This window comes from Lepidochelys kempii, chromosome 7, assembly GCF_965140285.1.
Source record: "Lepidochelys kempii isolate rLepKem1 chromosome 7, rLepKem1.hap1, whole genome shotgun sequence".
Lineage (NCBI taxonomy): Eukaryota > Metazoa > Chordata > Testudines > Cheloniidae > Lepidochelys > Lepidochelys kempii.
In genome coordinates this window covers 120,614,086-120,630,218 of record NC_136386.1, presented here as the reverse complement: position 1 = coordinate 120,630,218, position 16,133 = coordinate 120,614,086, and the positions used below count along the sequence as shown (strand labels likewise).

The 16,133-nt window shown below is 48.5% G+C and overlaps 1 protein-coding gene across 4 annotated transcripts in view; it reads right to left on the bottom strand.

Annotated features, from left to right (window-relative positions):
- Positions 1-16,133, bottom strand: part of SH3PXD2A (SH3 and PX domains 2A) — a 394,865-nt gene that overhangs the window by 160,312 nt on the left and 218,420 nt on the right. The gene's annotated exons all lie outside the window — the stretch shown is intronic.

Below are 16,133 nucleotides of genomic sequence, written 5' to 3'. Positions count from 1 at the left end.
AGCGAGCAAACACCCAGTTTGTTAAGACAGAGGCATCCTTTAGAATAGGTCTGTACGGACTCAACAACTATCAGTGCACATTCAACAAAAGTGAGTCACTTTATCACCATTTTATTGATGGGGAGACTAAAATATGTTAAGTGATTGGGCCAAGGTCATACAGAAAGTCAGAGGCAGAGCCAGGAAACCAGCTCTCATGAATGCCAGCTCTGCATTTTAACCTGCATTTAGTCAAATGCATAGAGCAGGGGATGTCAAAAGGCAAATCAGCTCAGGCCCCACCTTCCCTTGTGCTAGAGGCAACATTCACATAGCTCAACTGTTAATGAAATACCAGGATACTAAGCTGCACAAACATTAGGGCAGGCTGGAAAAAGGCAGGTATTTTCCGTGCAAAACATAAAAAAAAAATGAAAAAAATCAGTTTCATTCCAAAAGTTTTGCAGGAATTTTCAGTTTTTCAATTAAATGAAAACCAAAAAACCTCAGTTTTATTTCCCACTCTCCTTTTCTCTCCATTTTCCCTCTTCCCTCCACCTTCTAAGGTGGAAATGGGAAAGAGGGGATAAACCCCTCAAAACAATGCAATGCTTTTCGGGATGGCCAGCAGGTTCAACAGCACAAGGAGTTCACTGCTCCCCCCTCACACACTTAGGCCTTGTCTACATTGGTGGCAGTGGGTCAGGTATGTGTAGCTACAGGCCGTCGTGACAGGCGGGCTGCGTCCACATGGTGGTGTGCAGCTATCCATGGCTGCAAGAGGTTCTGGCAGCTGGGAGGCAGCAGGAAACGACACTGCAGTATGGATGTGGGAAGCATTGCCTGGGTATACAGCAGGGGCGGGCAAACTTTTTGGCCTGAGGGCCGCATCAGGTTTCTGAAATTGTATGGAGGGCTGGTTAAGGGAGACTGTGCCTCCCCAAACAGCCAGGCGTAGCCTGGCCCCCGCCCCCTATCCGACCCCCCAGCTTCTCGCCCCCTGATGGCCCGGGTCTCCCGGGACTCCTGCCCCATCCAATGCCCCCATTCCCTGATGGCCCCCTGGGGACCCCTGCCCCATCCACCACCCCCCGCTCTCGGTCCCCCCCCACACTCAACCCCCCCCACACTCCTGACTGCCCTCCCGGGATCCCTGCCCCATCCAACCACCCCTTCTCCCTGACCGCCCCCGGACCCCTTGCCCCTAACTGCCCCCCACCACCCCATTCAACCCCGCCTCCTTCCTGACTGCCCCCTAAGATCCCTGCCCCCATTCAACCCCCATTCCCTGCCCTCTGACCGCCCCGACCCTTATCCACGCCCCTGACCATCCCCCGAACTCTCCTGCCCTCTATCCAACACCCCCTGCTCCCTGCCTCCTTACCGTGCTCCTGGGGCACCGGTATTTTCCACAGTATGCATCCGATGAAGAGAGCTGTAGCTCACAAAAGCTTATGCTCAAATAAATTGGTTAGTCTCTAAGGTGCCACAAGTCCTCCTTTTCTTTTTGCGAATACAGACTAACATGGCTGTTACTCTGCACGAGGACAGGCAGCCACGCCGTGCCACCCAGCACAGAGCACCGGGTCAGGCTGGGCTCTGCAGTGCAGCCCCGCCGTCCAGAGTATTGCGCCGTGCGGCGGCGTGGCTGGGGGAGCGGGGACAGCCTCCCGGGCCAGGAGCTCAGGGGCTGGGCAAGATGGTCCCATGGGCCAGATGTGGCCCACGGGCCGTAGTTTCCCACCTCTGTATATAGCCTGGGGGGTTCAGGTGTATCTGTACTCTACTCTACTCTCCTAAGCCATGTTTCACCATCTACACTGCTACTTATACTCCTGCAGACGTACCTTTAGCCTTAGAGCTGCCTTCGGACTGCTGCGTATGAGGCATTTGTCACCAGTGTGAAGCAGTGCCTGGCGACCCATAGGGGGCAGGTGTAGCAGGAGGCAGGAGCCCATCTCTCACACTGTGAAGGGGAAGGGAGCCAGGGCAACTGGGGAAACTGAGGCAGCCAGTGGCGGGAATCAAGGGCAGCAGGGGCTGGGAAAGGAGGAGCATGGGGCAGTCTGACTGTAAGAGGCAGAGATGAGCAGGCTGTTGAGGGGCGGTGGGAGCCTGGAGCCCTGGGGGCTCATTTGGGTGCAATCCTGAAACAGCATCACCCCTTCTGCCCCTACTTCGCCATAATCCCCCAACCTCCTTGAGCCTCCCTTCCCTCCACTCCTTCCCCCTCACCTCCCTGTCTGCAAGGCCCCGAGACTACCAGGTGCCAGGGCAAACTCCAGGGCGCTGCCTGCTCCCTGGTGGCTCGCGCCACAGGCAGGGAGGAACTGCAAGGGGAACCCTGTGGCCCTGTGAGATGAACAGCTGGTGCTGGGCTGAGCCTGTGGGGGAATCTCAGCAGGAATCCCAGGCTGCCACTTTTCAAGACTGTAAATTAACAAAGTAACAGAAGAGTTATTGCCCTTTCCAGACACTGTCCAGGCCCCATGAGTCTGAGAAGGCCTGGCAAAGCAGAGAAAATGCTATGCACTGTGTCACACGATTTTAAATTGCCTCATGGCGACATATCGTATGGTGTCTGGCAGGGTGTTTTTGGGTTCTCCTCAGGCCTTTTAAGGGTAAGTCTGCTCAGGGATAAAACCCCCACAGCACGGCCGCGGCTGACCCAGGTCAGCTAAGCCGGGCTTGGGCTGCAGGGCTAAAAATTGCTCTGTAGCCATTCAGGCTTGGGCTGGAGACCGAGCTGTGGGTCCCCCCACCCTCACAGGGTCCTAGAGCTACTCCAGGCCTGAAGGTTTACATAGCAGGTGTTTAGCCCCGGAGCCCAGCGAGCCTGAGTGCGTGGACCTAGGCCAGCCGCAGGTTTCTGATCCCTGTGTAGACATACCCTTATTAACACATTGCTTACACTTCTCTCTCTCTCGCTGCTCCTGCTTTGTTATTGACCACATTATGTGCAACAGAAGCTGCACCTTGAGCGATTAGGGGTGCAGACAGCAGATGGCCGTTGCCTGAGTGCAGATTTCAGGCTGCTAATTACCCCACTGCCCTGGCTGGTTTGATGCTCTCTTTTAATGGCAGATCCTGCCTCTCACAGATGAAACCACATCAGGTGCATTTTTGAAAATCAGCTGCTGTTTGTGCGGCCCTGAGAGAGGCAGACGATCTTCCAAGATATGTAGAAATTCATTGCGTGTGTTGAAGGCGGGATCAAGCTCTTTGTACGAATTCTGATTTCTTCATTCAGTGACTACAGTCCTTCTTTTCTACACTACATCTGACCAAAAAGACTACCCTATCAAATCTGATCTTCCGTTGTCAGGATAACAAAATGCAGCACACAGTAAACAGTAATTTCCTATGTCTATTTATCTCAGCAATATGTCCTGAGTTAACCGCGGGCAATATCAAATACCCTTGCATCTGACTATAAAAGCTACACAGCTCCTCTATCAGACAATAGTTTTATTAGCCACGACATTGTTATCTGCTTGCTTCTACAAAGTGAAGCACAGAAGGACCCTTCAATTTATTACTCGGGGTAATAAATAACAGTGCAAGAAATTTATCACAAGTTCATGAACTCTGGGAGGTTTTTTTTAAATCACTATTCTTCGAACCAAGCTTTGCCAGTAACAACAAAACTCCAAAACATATCAAAGCATCCAGTAAATTGTGCTGGATTGGCAGCTACCATTGGCTATCTCTGGACTGATTACACACGGGCAGCACGCAGACTTAAAAATATCCTCTTTGTTTCTAACACCAGCAGAGCAAAGAACGAAATTGCCTGGAGGAACCTTTGCAAATACTGTATCATATTGGGATGCAGGAGCTCATTTAAAATTCTCAGCCATAAACACTTACGAATCCAGGTAGTTACACAGTACAATACAGCACTGGTTCTCAAAGCCGGTCCACCGCTTGTTCAGGGAAAGCCCCTGGAGCGCCGGACCGGTTTGTTTACCTGCCACGTCCGCAGGTTCGGCCGATCGCGGCTCCCACTGGCCGCGGTTCACCGCTCCAGGCCAACGGGGGCTGTGAGAAGCGGCGCGGGCCAAGGGACGTGCTGGCCGCCTTTCCACAGCCCCCATTGGCCTGGAGCAGCGAACCGCGGCCAGTGGGAGCCGCGATCGGCCGAACCTGCGGACGCGGCAGGTAAACAAACCGGTCCGGCACGCCAGGGGCTTTCCCTGAACAAGCGGCGGACCGGTTTTGAGAACCACTGCAATAGAGGGTTTCCTAAGCCTAAAATCTCTCAAATCGTGGAACACTTTTTAAGGCAAAATTGCTCTCGTTACCCTATCTCCTAATCCCACCAATTAGGATCTCACAATCTCCCTGCAATGGATATAGATCTAATTTATGCAAAACTGCAATATCACCTGTAGCTGTGACTGCATTGTTATTCCCTGCCATCTACACAAATGCCCTGTGTGAAGGACTTTAAATTTATTAAGATCAAATCTTGTTTCTTTGGGACTCCACTTGCCTAATTTCTCCAGATTACTTTACAGTTGGGTTCTCTCCTTCTGTACCGGTATATTTCCTACCACTACATTTTTGTAGTCACCAGAAAATGTGATCAAATTGACAATGAAGAAATCAGCAGGCAGACAGGGTCTTTACTTAAAGCTGGATAGATTAAAAACAACCAAAGATACCTATAGAAGTCTCACTGGATTGGCAGAAGGGGATATTGCTAGCATCCAGGGTCACTGTGCCAAAAGGAGCAACATGGATCACCTAGAAATCCATGGGGGATTTAGAGGTTTAGATTGGATATTAGGAAAAACTTTTTCACTAGGAGGGTAGTGAAACACTGGAATGCGTTACCTAGGGAGGTGGTAGAATCTCCTTCCTTAGAGGTTTTTAAGGTCAGGCTTGACAAAGCCCTGGCTGGGATGATTTAACTGGGAATTGGTCCTGCTTTGAGCAGGGGGTTGGACTAGATGACCTTCTGGGGTCCCTTCCAACCCTGATATTCTATGATTCTATGATTCTAAATCCACTGCCATTTCAGACCCACTGATTTAGGGCATTTTTCAGAATGCCCCATGAATGGTGAGCTACCTTTGGGTGAACAGGTATGCAATCAAAGGGACCTGTCCTAATTCTTTGTCTCACAAATTCAGGAAATGGTGTCAAAAAAATATTGATTATACTAGGTCAATTCATCTGAACTGTGACTCATTCTCTGTGAGGGAACCAAAGAGAGCAGCCTAACTGCCATGTCTCAGTTTGGGTTGGTGGATGGTGCCTGTATGAATGGACGCTCAGAACTGGATACAGACAATGATGCTGATGATGACAGCTAGCAATGTAGAGAAGTAGGATGGTTGTTATCATTCATGTAGGCGCCTCCGCTAGTACCTTCTGGTACGAAGTGTGACCTCCTCGCCCCAATGGAATGTCCCAAAGGGACTGTAATTAAGAATTAGAAAATCACACCAATCAAAACAATATTTAGCCAGACCTGGAAACACACCAAATGGTGCAGAGAGACCATTTCTACACTCTCCAGCATTATATACAATCTGTACTATCAGGGCATATATGACCAGGGATACACAAATCTTTCTGACCACAGAGAATTATTTTCCCTTTCAGACAGACAAGCTGAGCTTTGACACAAATACTTATGATGACCTGGGAGCATCTGAAATGTAATGAAGCTGGACACTATAGAAAGTTCCAGAACATGAACTATCTCACTCTAAATGTACCCTGCAATTTCAGCTACTATAATTTTTGGCAGCTAGAATTAATGTTAGATAGGATCAGCACTCAGTCACAAGCCTGCTGCTGATGTAGTTGAACTCTGGCTCCCATCTCCACTGAAGCTCATTTCTATTCGCCTTTTAGAACACATACCTCACTATAGCGCATAAAACCATACCACAGGGCCAGTTAATGGGCTTAGCTTGGACCCTCACTCTGCATGCCAAGGTTAAGAAGAGCACCCTAGGCCTTATGTCACTCTTAAGCAACCTCCTCTGGCCAGCTGAGGAAGGTCCTTGATGAGCTTCAGTGGAAGCCATGCCCAGCTTCTCTCTGTCGGAACGATGTAATTTGCCTGAATTTCTTCATCTGTACAATGAATTGCAGGTGCAAATCTGAGCTTGTGCACCTCTATCTGATTTGCACAGAACACTCAGACACAAATGTTGCGGGCACAAAGTGAGCTAATAAAAGGGAGGCCGCCTGTCTGAAAACGTAGCTGTGACGGGATGTATAAACCCCACACTGGACAGGAGAGGGTTAAGGAGCAACTCTGGGCTCAGGAGGCCCTGCCCCTCAGCCCAGGCTGAGCATGCTCGGGATGGAGGCGGGGTTTAAAAGGCAGCCAGACCACTCAGTCAGGGCTGGCATACCAGGGAGAAGGACATGCTCTGGGAGCTCCAGGGGAGACACAGAAGGATCTCGCACCAAGCTAGGGAACAGAGGAGCTATGGCACCACAGATTGGGACCAGGGAAGGGAACTCAGAAGGCAGAGCCCCCCAGGGACGGCCAACTGGGATGCAGAGAGAGATAGAAGTAGGGTGACCAGACAGCAAGTGTGAAAAATCGGGACGGGGGTGAGGGGTAATAGAAGCCTATATAAGAAAAAGACCTAAAAATCGGGACTGTACCTATAAAATGGGGACATCTGGTCACCCTAGGTAGAAGTGACCCAGGGAGGCTGACTTGACGCTGATGCAAGGCACCGTGGCATGAGTGAAGCCAAACCAGCCTCCTCCAAGGCCCTGGGTCAGAGCCCGGTGGAGTGGGAGGGCCCTCCGGGATCCCCTACCCCATCTGGGAACTTCACCCACTCAGTGGGGTTGCTGCCCGAGAACTGCACCCATTAGGCATGGTTGCTGCCAGAGGCGAACCATTGGGTGTAAATGCCTCCTTGGGCCTTAACCACTAGGTGGAAGATGCAGCCTCCTGCCTGTTCTCCACTTGTGAGGTAACTCCCTTCTCTTCATGTGCCAGTATATTTATGTCTGCATCTGTAATTTTCACTCCATGCATCTGAAGAAGTGGGGTTTTTACCCACGAAAGCTTATGCTCAAATAAATCTGTTAGTCTTTAAGGTGCCTTAGGACTCCTTGTTGTTTTTGTGGACACAGACTAACACGGCTAACCCCTGATACTTGACTTCCTGCCTACAGCAGCGCTAAAATAAAATAGTTCTGGAAGTTTATTAAGAAGAAGAAGAAGCAAAAGAAAAAAACCCTTCAAACTTCTTCACTGTGAACAAGGCGGAGATTCTTGGGCACATTCAACCCTGTTGCAACTGAGTGGAAATCTCATTGAGGACAATGCAGTTACATGATATTATACCAGGACTGAATTAGGGCCAGTGAATTAATTTGTTACAGTATCTCTGGAAAAGTCCTACGGAATGTAACAGAAGATGATAATCTTTCTGAAGGCATTTAGAAGTGCACAGCATGGGCGCCGACTCTGTGGCTGCTCCAGCCCTGGAGCACCCACAGAAAAAAATTAGCGGGTGCTTAACAACCACTGGTAGCCAGCTCCCCTCCCCTCCCCCCCCCCCAGCGCCTCCTGCCTGCTGGCAGCCCCACTGATCAGCTGCTCCCCTCCCTCCCAGCACCTCCCGCTCACCACAATTAGCTGTTCTGCAGCGTGCAGGAGGCACTGCGGGAGCGGGGAGGAGCAGGGACGGGGCGCACCCGGGGGAGGGGACGGAACTGGGCAGGAAGAGGTGAGGCAGGGGCAGAGCAGGGGTGGAGTGGGGGTGGGCCCTGAGCTGGAGCTGGGGTTGAGCACCCCCGGGGAAAGGAAAAAGCTGGCACCTGTGGTGCACAGAAAACAAAGGGCAACATACTTCTATACAATAGCCACCTACCTAGTGCAGAGGTCCCCAAACTTAGGGGGCGCGGAGGAATGTTTGAGGGGGTATGGCGGGGCCTGAGCCAGTCCCCGAGCGGAAGGGGAAGAAATGCCACACAGCCCCGCTCCCCTCCCAGCTCTGCTCTGGTCCTGCCCCCACCTGCATGCACAGCCACAGCTCTGCACCTGGTCCCGGCCCCAGCCCTACCCAGAGCCTCAGCTCCATTTCCAGCCCCACTTCTGGCCTAGGCCCTGCCCCTAGCTGCGGCCCCACCCTCCACCCCCCGGGAGCCACGGATAGGGGCACGGGGAGGCACAATCCTGAAAAGTTTGGGAACCACTGACCTAGTGGGCAAACTCAAATCCCTAATATAAACACCCCACAAATTTGGGGGAACCAAATTTGGATCCAGATTTGGATGCTATTCACGTCCATCTGCAGTGAAAGAATGAAGTGATCCCTTTCGTATAAATCCCTGACCAATTCTTAATGCAGATATTACTTTTCATTCCCATCAGGCCTTGGAACAAATTTTTTCCAATGTCAATTTCTCAGTCTGTGTCCTGGTTTCATAGAAATGTACAGGAAGGCTGGCAGAATCTAATTACTCCCATCCTGTTGGCTGGCTAAGGAAGAAGACGTTTTAATTAAGCTAAAAAGAAAATTTATGAGTCTCCCCACTCCTTCAAAATGAGCTTTGATTCAGCAGGTATCTGAGGCCTGGAACACAAAGAGTGTCTTTCTGTCTGTTAAGGCAAAAAGAGCATTTGCAGTTTGTAACTGATGCAATTGTTCACATTATCGTTTATCTTATCGGACGTGGGCGTGGAGAAAAATGTAGTCAATTGCAGGAATTACAGGCCCCCCCCCCCCCGCCGCCCCCTGTTTTCTTTTAAGCTGTCACTTTCTCTGTAACTCACAACACTAGACTGTTGAGGAGGTCCCTTTGATCCCACGGACTGTGGTTTGTTTCTCTGCACTTTTTCCTCCCATTGTTACCCAAAATGCCAGAAGCTGGATAAGAGAAAACAGTGCCATATCCTTCCCTTAGAATCTGCCTTGTTATCATTCTGACATTACCACTGACTGTGAACCGCAGGGTTAAATTCTGTGCTCAATTACACTGGTGTAAATCCAGAGTAACTCCACTGAAATTCATGCCACTCTGGATTAACTCTGGTACAATGGAGAGCAGCATTTGGGCAAAGCAGCACTGAGAAATCTATCCTACAGTGGGGGGTAAAACGCAGAGCACAAAGCACAACGTCATGCTGCCAATAAGTGGGTTCTCAGCACTCTATCTACATTCATTCCTCAGGCTGAAGCTACTTCCCTATATGTACTGTACCGAGTGCTACAACAACTATATTAGGCAGTGCTGTGTCCCTGTAAGCCTCTCGGTTACCGGCCTGCCCAATGTACTTGAACTCTGGTTCCCACGTCCACTGAAACTCAATGCAATTCCCCTTTTATAACACATACCTCACTACAGCACACAAAACCATACAGCAGGCCCAGTTAATGGACTTAACTTGGGCCCTCTCTCATCTCATGCTGTATGTCACTCTTAAGCAACTTCCTCTGGCAGGCTGAGGAAGACCACTGATGAGCTCCTGTGTGAGCCATGCCCAGTTTCTCTCTGTTGGAAGAATGGGAGATAGGGAGGGAATGCACAAAAATGCTTGCTTGCTCTCAGGAACAGGAAGAGACAGTGGGCCTGACCCAGCAGATCCCATCAATTTCAGTGGGCGCTCAGCACCTCACAGAATTCTGCCCAGAGTATGCAAGTGCACGTGTGAAATCCCACGCATCTCGAAACATTGCAAAAGCACCACTGGTCACTAAATGAACCTTCCTGACTGAGTAAAAAGCAAACCTGGCCCGAGCGGCCACACTAAGGCAACACAAGAAATCTCACTCCTCCGTTTCATCCACCTTAAAAAAAGAAAAAAAAAACAAAACCACAAGCCCTGCTGTGCATCTCATCCATTAGCAGTGTCTGGGGAGTTCTGCAGAGCCTTGTCTTGCAATTAGATAAAAGCTTTTCCCTTCTAAATCACTGTCCAGATGAAATCCGAGGGCTGGAACACTGAACTGAGCATACATTAGAGGCCAGGGCACAGCTCTGAGTGTCAGTAATTTATCTCTCTTTTGTTTATCCTGAAAAATGTGAGCTTTTACATTAAGGGATGTGCTGCTTCATTTATTTACCATAACCAATGACTCACCAAGAGCCTCTCCTCAGTAAGGACATGGGGCAGTGAAGGAGCTCCAGAGAGTTTTACCTGCCTAAAGCATTTTGATAACAGCACAATTAAAATATTGAGCCAGATACCTACGTGCACCAGACCTGTACTTGGCACATCTGGGGAGGTGCGGGAGACGGGTCTTTGGCGACTTCCACCCTCCCAGATCCTGAGGGTGCTGCAGGCCAAGCCAGCCCATACTGCAAACTAGAGCAGTCTCAGGGCTACTCTAACTTGCACCAGTATATAACAGCTCCCACAGAGTATACTTTAGCCTGCCCCCTTCCCCCTCCTTAGCCTGCCCATTCCCCTGTGTAGAATCTGGGTGTCCCACACGGGAAGGGAGATGGTACTGCAGAAACAACTGAGTCCCTCTTCTGTGTGAGAGAGGGAAGATCCATGCCCAGAGGGTGCCTCTAGCAAGCAGGTTTGGGGGAAGAGGCTCACAATCATCCTCTGCAATAACTAATAATAAAATGAAAATACAGTTTGAATAAAAGAAAGTAGAGCTGCAAATGTAAATGTGTTTCCGAACACAGCTCTGTCAGCGCTTCCAGTCAGGGATTTGGGCAGATGCACCTCAGGAACCAGATACCTGCTCAATCGGTGGGGTTATTATTAGCAGTACCCATTTCAAAGCCATCGAGCTCTTCAGTACCAATCTATCTAAGATGTTTATCTGGCCCCCACTACCATGGTATCTGAGCACCTCACTGCGTTAATGTGTTTATCCTCCCAACACTCCTGGGAGGCAGGGAAGGGCTATTATCCCCTTTGCACAGATGGGGAACTGAGGCACAGAGACTAAGTGACATGCCCAAGGTCACACGGGAAGTCTGCGGCAGAACAGGGAATTGGAACCATGTTTCCGGAGTCCCAGAGTAGCATCCTGACCAATTCTTCTCATGAGCCATTAGGTAATTAAAAATATATATTAACTTCCTCCAGAAAGAGCATCACAGCTCTCTGAACCAGCAGAACAGAGTGGTGGGTGCGAGCGAACACACTGAGGGTATGAAAATCCTCTGTAACTTGGAGAAAATGCCTTCCAAATTCCAGTTTAGAAAGCTGAAGCTTTTCTTCAGAGCTGTGGACACCAAACACATTCAGTGTCAGTGGCTTGGAGCAGGAGACAGAGCCTGTTTAAAGAGGAAGGGTTCCTTTTCTATTGCTTTTTTTTCTACCCTGTTTAAAAAAAGATAATTCTTTTACATTCAACCGTAGCTTATCTCTGGATCCCCTCAAGGCAATGTCAGGTCTATTTTAGAGGGTATGAGCATCAAAGGCACATTCACAGTGAAAGACTCTGTGAACAAAGCACAACGGGTTTTGGTATCTGTAATTTCAAGTGCCGATTTAGTGAATGTTACAATAACAAGAACAAGACTAATGATCTGATGGTTCCTCAGAGATGTTAGCAGGTCAGCTATAACAAGGATGTTGCATCTGCAGGACCCAGACTTTCAAGCACAGCTCTGTTTGAGCTTCTTCTGGGCTTTGATCCTCACCAGCCATAAGTCAGATCTAGCCTCCCAAATGCCAGTCTCATGCTGTGGGTTTTCTGCAGACACACTTTAAGCTTTTCTGGTAATAAGGCTGCCTCTGAAATATGGATGTTCTGTTCTAGCTCCCATCAGAGTCCATTAAGAACACTCTGCTAGGTGCTTTATCAGGAAACAAGTCCAGGAGAGATGCAGCGTTCAGCCCAGATCAGGATTTTCTAAACAGCTGGTAAAGAATGAGGATGGCTAAGTAAACTGATATTTAACCAACTGTTGGGGAGATTGTCTCATTAAAGAGGAGTGGAGTGAGCTCATCTCTTGTCTTCTGTTATATTTCAGCTGAAGTACGCAAGCAGGCATTTACATTACATTGGATTCTGCATTTAAGCAAACTAACAATGTCAACACTCCATCCTCTTGTTGCTTTTTCCTCTTCTTCCCGGACTCCTTCCTGATATTCTCTCGAGTGTTCTCAAGTATGTCTCACACTCACTCGCTCCTGATCCAGTCAGTTAACATTAGACACTAGAGCCCAGTGTAGAAATTGTCACGAATTATTTTATTGACAAATTTAGCCTCTTTTCTGTCCAACGAACAGTTTGGAACTTTCTTGAATATTCTCATTATTTGAAATTCTTTGCCAGATAATTTGGCCTATGGACTGTCCACAAGCAACTTGATGTGAGGAACTGATATTCAAAACTGGAGCTGGGTTGGCTAGGTCTGATAGGACACATGCATAGGTCACATGCAGCATTGCCTCTTCTCATGGTTTTATTGCAAGGTGTTTTTTCATAAAGCCTCAGCTTGTGGAGTCCCGTGATTCCATGAAACTCTCTGCTTCTATTTCAAAAGAAATGCAAGTTTCAAGCCCGTATGATTGTGGAGAAAAGCCTGAAAACATGAACCCTAATGGCTCAAAAACCAGCAGGTACATTAACAGAGCCCAGAACGGGATTTGTGACTGCATGGATTCCTGCAGAGAGGGTCATTTCATCCTAAGGAATGGTGGAGTGATGGCTGCGTTGCTGCTCTGTATTGCAACCCTGAATGTTCTTTGCAATTGAGAAGTGAATTCTCCCCCTGCCCCAGCCCAAATATGGCCCTCTGCATAGGTATTTGTGTGTGAATTTCGTGCAAGAGGCTAATACAGTGGCTGGCTCTGCACTCAGAAAGGCATTTACTCCGTAAGACTGAGGGTGCAGCTAATGTTCTGGAGGATTTAGCTCTCTAACTGATACATGTAGAGGCAACAGCAAAGCTACATCAAAGGCAGCTTGTTTCATTAGTACTACTGTTTAAATGATGTTATACGAACCCAGCAGTGCGGCATCTGAGCACATGACATACATTTAAATCAAACTGCTTGCAAACGAGGACAGCACAAACTCTCACCGTCAGCCCACCCCCATGTTCCATCCCAACTCACCGGAAGGAAAAGCTTCCTTAATGACAGCCCAGATTTTAAACTTTACTTGACCAAACACTACGCTTCTCACCAACCTGCTAAAGGTGAGTGCAATGGGGCCCTGAGGGAACATCAGAGAGAGAGTTTCTCAACCAGGGAACCTCCACTGACAATGCTCTACCTCTGTCCCTCCAGCGGTCAGGTCTAGGCAAGAGCCCTAAGATATGGCAGAGGCAATGAGGACATCAGACAGTTTGGAACCTTTTTGTTCTGTTTTTCCAGCGGGGTGATTCAGAGGTAGCCAGGTTTGCCTTGTGATTAGAACAAGACTATAAACTAACGAGATGCAATGGAGACTGCTGAAGAAGCCAAGCCATCCGGTTTATTTAGCATCTGTTGTGCTGGCATACAGACATACTTCCCAACAGTCCAGCTCTGCATCTCTAACTTCTGACCAGAGCCATTGTATGGCCACGTGGATCCGATCTTCATAGGGATATTTGTCTGTCTCTTCCTTCTGCAAGAAGTTAAAGAGCAGCTGATGCCTCAAGGAAAACAGCCTAGTTAGAAACAGAGTTTCTGCTTCTATATCCTGCATTTCCATGCTGTTCTTCCCCTAGCTCTTTATTATTTAGGGCACCTGCATGAAAACAGGCTCTTTGGTGCTCGAGAGCTGATCCGCTCCTTGCAGCTCATTCCCCATCCTCAGTTCAGGACATCACGGATCACAGAATCAGAGGACTGGGACTCCACGTGAGATTTTTGAAAGTCCCGAAGTGCCTCAGGGACACAAGTCCCACTGAGAGTCTTTTTCAATGGGACCTCTGCTCAGACAATAATCCTGTTTTCATGCAAATATCCCTCATGGTAAAGCACTTGGGGAGGAACAGACTGAAACTATAACACCGCGAGGCAGGGGGGTTTCTAAATGAAATTATTGCAAAGACTTCCCTGGGCAAGCAGCAGCTCCTTCCAGTGCACTACACGCTGCAAAGTGACACGGAGACCTGGCTTCTATATTTAGTCTCCTTCAGGGACTTCAGCTGTGTCTGCACTTATACTTGCAGCTGTGCTTGACAACTGGCGAGAAACACCCCCCTCCTCTCCCAGTTTTGGACTCTGTTGTCCTGTTGCTGTCTGCGGGGGTGGCTGTGCTAAACACCCTTTTTTAACAAAGTATGGCTGACACCTGCAATAGCCATTTTAAAAAAAAAATCAGTGGATGGTTACCATGCTTATCCCCGTCTCTAACAGGAGCCAGCCACTGACTCCTGCCCCTCTCATGTGCCAGGGGCATTTCCCTTTGTCTTGCATAACTAATTCAGTTCAGGCAGATCTGTCATCAGTTTCTTTTCCATTTAACATACCACCACCGAACATCATGTGGTCTCTCACACTCTGCAACATACAGTCTCTCAGATTCCAGTGGCTGCTGGTATATTGTCTATACTAGCCAGGCAACAGTTCTCAAACCTGATTTGGGAGGTGGAGCAGGGATGGTGGCCGTGTCGTCAAAGGCAGCCAGTGTCTCAGCACAGACATAGAACTGTAGAAATGTAGGACTGGAAGGGGCCTCAAGAGGTCATCTAGCCCAGTGGTTCTCAACCAGGGGCCCCGAACAGGTTTCCACCAAGCCAGGCCAGTGTTAGACTCACTGGGGCCCAGGGCAGAAAGCTTAAGCCCCACCGTGGGGCTAAAGTCTGAGGCCCCAAGCCCTGCCACCTGGGGCTGAAGCTGAAGCCTGAACTATATAACTCCATGGGAGGCCTCTGTGGCATGGGGTCCCAGGCTGTTGCCATGCTTACTCCCCCCTAACGCCGGCCCTGGCTTTTATATGCAGAACGCCGGTTACTGTGGCACAGGTGGGCCATGGAGTTTTTATAGCCTGTTGGGGAAGCCTCAGAAAGAAAATGGTTGAGAATCCTGATCTAGTCCATCTCCCATTGCTGAGGCAGGACGTGGCCTTCCAGACCAACTGTACGCAGGTTAAGAGTCACTATGAAATATTGACTGTCACATGGCCAGTCACAATAGGAAACGGATCTTTCTTCTGAGCACCCTTCCCCCTTCTCAAATGAGATGTTAGAGCCATGGAGTAAAACCCTCATATTCCGAGCAGAGATGGGCCCAAAGCAAAACTCTGGGGATGCTGGCCACTGCAGCGCTGGTCTCTCTCTAATTCAAATACCATTGCATTGATACTGCCAATAATACTGCATAACAGAGGTAACAGGGATGGCCATTAAAATTAATAGTGTTAAATCATCCCTGGTGCAAACCATTGACTTCAACAGAATTACACCAGGGATGAATTTGACTGCACTATTTTTATTCTTCTTGAGTTTGGAGAAAAATAATCTACTTTCCAGACCCATAAATTTAGTTTATGCTCACGTCTGTCTGCCAATGTAATCTAATCTAATCTCATGCCTGTCTGTCTATTTAATCCATCCTGTTGTCTGTCTCTTAGTGGCATTATAAAATGCTCCTCTTTACTGTTCAAACAGTTCCAAGAACTGCTCACCATTATGTTTTTCCCTATAGAAAGAGCAACCATGTACTTCCAGCCTGAATGACCCATTTTGTATCAGGAGAACAATAAACAAATAAAAGCAAGAAAGAACAAAAATTAGGTCCCTTGGAGAGAGCATTGTATGTGTGTGTGTGCTCCTCTTCCCTGTAATGGGCTGCAGCTGAACACAAAATAGCAGCTGTCTCTGCAGCAGAGGTGACCTGTCTCTATTTAAAGGTGCAGTACACAGAAAGCAAGTCATGACTGATAAATGTTACGTACCTGTCATAGAAAGCACTTGTTTTAGCTCAGCCAGGGCATAGAAGCAGAGATAGGCCGGGAAACCCTTATAAAAATATAAAAGATAAACTCAAAAGCTTTAGCCCCCTTATGGAACATGGTTACTCTCCTATCTACACTACAAATTAGAACCATGTGTTGCATCCAGAACTCATTACTCAGCTGTAACTCTGATGTAATTGCAAGGAGCACAGTAACCTTAAAAACTCATAAGCCCAGACCAGAGCCCAGATAATAAAGTAGATTATTTAGTAGGCAGCGAATTACTGGTCCTGATGTTTTATACTTGCCAAAAATAGAGAGAGGCACAAAAGACAAAATATAGATCCAGATCCCTAA